Below are 4,392 nucleotides of genomic sequence, written 5' to 3'. Positions count from 1 at the left end.
GGAATGTCAATACCGTGCCTTGCTTACGAACCGACAGACAAAGCATTAGCAAGACTGCAGACCTCGCCGTTCGTTTCGACAATTGAAAACGCGCCCCTACCTTCAAGCTTCCACCAACCCAAATTCACCACATATGAGGGGAAGATAGACCCCTACATGCACCTAAGCCACTTTCGCCAGGTTATGGCAGTATACCGGCGAAACGAGGCTTTAATGTGCATCCTATTCCCATCTAGCCTTGGCGACCTAGGTTTAACCTGGTTCAAAAGGCTACCAGAAGGCAACATCGCCTCCTAGGTGCAATTGGCAGAGGCATTCGTGACTAGGTTCAGAACGAATACCAAAACACCAGTGAAAATCGATCAGCTACTCTCCATTGACATGGGTGACAAGGAGACATTAAGATCCTACAATAGTCGTTACTAGGAAACCTTCAACCAGATTGGGGATTGCCCTACAAACCTCGCCATTGCATAATACAAACGGGGATTGCCAGTCGGCAACAAATTGAGGGACTCAATTACCATGACGCCACCCCTCACAATGGAGGCATTGATGGAAAGAGTGCACAAGCATATTCGGGTGGAGGAGGATGGCACCCGCGCTAAAGAAAAATCTGGCACAACAGCAACGCCAGATAAAAAGACTTCGACAAAAGTCAATACGGTAGAACGACCAAGCAAGAATGGGCGAGGCAATCCAGACAAAAGGTGGCTAAAAGTTTGCACTGCCATTACCACGGTGTTCAAAAAACCAATCTACCGAATTCTCAATGAGATACGCAATGAACCTTTCGTCCGATGGCCAGCTAAGTTGGGAGAAGCACAAAAAGACTATGACGAAGGATCCAGGTGCACCTTCCATAATGAAAAGGGACACCGTACAGAAAATTGCACGCCGTTGAGACAGCATTTGGAGGAGTTAGTGGCAACTGGGCACCTGGACCAGTACATAGAATGAGGGACACAGCCAACCCCTCAGAATCACGACAACCCAAACGGAATGCCGATCGACGCCCCACCTCAAGGCGTGATTAACATAATACATGGGGTATTTGAACCTGAGAGGGTATGTGAGCTCAAGGGAATGATTAAGAAGGCTGAGCACTTAAGGGAGGTATTAAGTGCACAACCCGCCATCAAAAAGGAGAGAACAGAGGCCACTAATGTCATATCTTTTTCAGACAAAGACTTGGCAAGAATATATTTCCCTCACAATGATGCACTAGTTGTTACTCTCCGCGTCAAGAATTACAACATTAAACAGATTTTGATTGACCAAGGGAGCTCATGTGAGATAATGTACTACGAAACCTTCAAATAATTGAAACTGGAGGACAAAGACTTTGCACCTGCAACATCTCCCCTGATCGGATTCAACTCAATGCCAGAGTGGCCAGTGGGCAAGATAATCCTCCTAGTCAGGGCAGTAAGCATGACGAAACAGGTGGAATTTTGGGTATTGAAAGTCCCTTCTACTTACAACATAATCTTGGGTAAGACGTGGTTGCACGCCATGCGATCGGTAGCGTCAACCTACCATCAAGTATTGCGGTTCCCCAATGAAACCGGGGTAATTGAAGAGGTCTTTGGAGACCAGATCATGTCCAAGCAATGCTTCGTCATAGTAAATGGCAGCCGTGCTGCCAAAGGATATGTACAAATGGTGGAAGAACCTGAGAGCAATGAACTATTTGCGGATGTTGGCCAGGTAGCCGAACAGAAGGTGGTGGAAGACTTGGTACAGGTAAGGATAGATGAAAAAGACCCAAAAAAGTTCTTTTTGCTCGGCTCATCTATGTGCAGCACTAAGAGAATGGAGGTCATAAAATTCTTAACCTCTAACATCGAAGTGTTCGCCTGGACCTCGTATGACATGTCTGGCATTGACCCAAGCTTCATCTGTCACCAATTGAACGTCCACCCAACTGCCAGACCAATTATATAGCACACTCGCAGATCAGCACTCCACCACGCCGAGATAGTGGCGGAAGAAGTGGGAAACCTTCTAGAGGCAGGAGCTATCAAAGAGATATCCAACACAGTAATGGTGCCAAAGAAGAATGGAAAATGGCGTGTCTGCGTGGATTACAAAACAATCAACAAGGCATGCCCAAAGGATAGCTTTCCCCTCCCAAGGATAGACCAACCGGTAGATCTGACAGCAGGACACAACCGGCTTAGCTTTCTTGATGCGCATAGAGGTTACCATCAGATCGCTATGTATGAGCCAGACCAGGAGGTCACATCTTTTACAACTCCTAGAGGGGTTGTATTGGTACAAGGTCATGCCCTTTGGCCTAAAGAATGTAGGGGCAACATTCCAAATGATGGTCACCAAAATGTTTACACCATTATTAGGAAGAACAATGGAGGCTTACATAGACGACATGGTGGTCAAAAGCAAGGATGAGAAGGACCATCTCAAGGACCTTGGTGAAATGTTTGAGATACTGAAGAAGAACAAGTTGCGCCTAAATGCATCCAAATGTGCGTTCGGCGTAGGATCAGGTAAATTCCTAGGTTTCCTGGTGACCAACCGAGGTATAGAGGCAGACCCCTCTCAGATCAAAGCAATCTAGGACCTAGAGAGGCCCAACTCAGTAAAAGAAGTGCAACATCTCACTGGCATGGTAGCTGTGCTCAACCGATTCATAAGTCGATCGTCAGACAAATGTCGACCATTCTTCCAAGCATTAAAAGCCAAGTTTGAGTAGGATGAAGAATGCGACCACGCCCTAGAGAACTTGAAAGAATACATGTCTTCTCCACCTTTGTTAGTAATCGTAGTACCTGGAGAAGAGCTCTTTTTGTACCTAACAGTTTCACAGCACGTAATCAGCGCGATGTTGGTCAGAGCGGAAGGAATCCAACACCTGCCCATCTTTTATGTTACCAAAACCTTCCTGGGCGCAGAAACCAGGTACTTACCATTGGAAAAACTGGCCTTAGCCTTAATGATGGTATCAAGAAAGTTGTCGCATTACTTCCACGCCCACACCATAATCATCTTAACGGCTTTTTCCTTAAAAGCCTTGTTTGAGAGGGCGGACTTTTCTAGGCGAATCTTGAAGTGGGCAGTGGAGTTGGGACAGTTCGACATCAAGTTTCAACCTAGAACCGCAATAAAAGCCCAAGCATTGGCAGACTTTGTGGCAAAGTTCACACCAGGAAGCCATCACATCTGCCCTGTTGACTTAACTGGTGTAACCGAAATAGGGATGGAAAGCACCGCAGGAAGCGCGCAACCCCTAAATCAGGATGCCCAGCCACATCCCAAAACAAACCGGAGTGAAGACAAGCAGGAAGAGGCAAACCATACTGCACCAGGCAAAGACTCATCAATAAGTAAAAGCTTGGTACAATCAAATAGTGAGGGGCAAACAGTAAGCATGGACTTTAAAGAAAACACTAGCAACACTCAGAACCCCAAGGCATCATCTGATCAAGCTGGAAGTTGTTCATTGGAGAGATGTGGAAGCTCTTCGTGGATGGAGCGTCCAACAGGCACGGCACAGGACTTAGCATAGTCATCATCTCACCAGATGGCCTAATAGTGGAACAAGCAGTCAACCTCGGCTTCCCAGCATCAAACAACGAAGCGGAGTATGAAGTGTTTCTGGCAGGCCTAAAATCAGCACTCTACATGAAGGCCACCGAACTGATGGTTTACAGCGACTCACAACTGGTGGTAAACCAAATTTCAGGCAACTACGAGGCAAAGGATGAAAGAATGACTAAGTACCAAGAGTTAGTCAGAAAAGAGATCATGAAATTTGAGGTAGTACGGATAAAGCAGATCAGCATGGAAGAAAACAGTAGAGCGGACGAACTAGCAGGCTTTGCTTCGATGGCAGATACATCCATCCCTCATCCGTTACTAATTGACTACCTACCAAGACCAAGCATTGAAGAACCTGAAGCAGCTGAGGTATGTTGCGCCGAATTAGGCACCTCATGGATGGATCCTATTATAATGTTCTTAAAAGACAACGGTTAGTCTGGTTGAAAAGAAGAACAACGAAGTAAAGAAAAGCATGAAATTGAGCCAAGGTATTCATACCGGCTACACCCTTGTTCCAGTTTATTCGATCGCCTGGGATCTGGGCTTCCTAGTCTTCGAAGTTCCCAGAAACCCAGAAAAAATCATCGTCGTTCACATCTTTATCTGGGGTGTTTTTTATTATTTTCTCACGGCGACGCCTTATTCTTAAATAATACACCCAGCCATCTTCATTTTGGCCTAGGGAGTACTGGTGAAATATCTCGGCTAAACTGAGGTTGAGGCTGAGCCGGCGGTTTAGCTCGGCGATGCCATTGATTATTCGGTATAAGTTTGTGGAAAGCTGGGTAAGGCAGAGATTTGTTTGTCTGAGGAATTCACAAAGAAGAG

The sequence above is a fragment of the Camellia sinensis genome, chromosome 9 (assembly GCF_055761805.1).
Source record: "Camellia sinensis isolate YWXY chromosome 9, ASM5576180v1, whole genome shotgun sequence".
Lineage (NCBI taxonomy): Eukaryota > Viridiplantae > Streptophyta > Magnoliopsida > Ericales > Theaceae > Camellia > Camellia sinensis.
The sequence above is the reverse complement of the archived record's forward strand: the minus strand, read 5'-3'. Positions refer to the sequence as shown.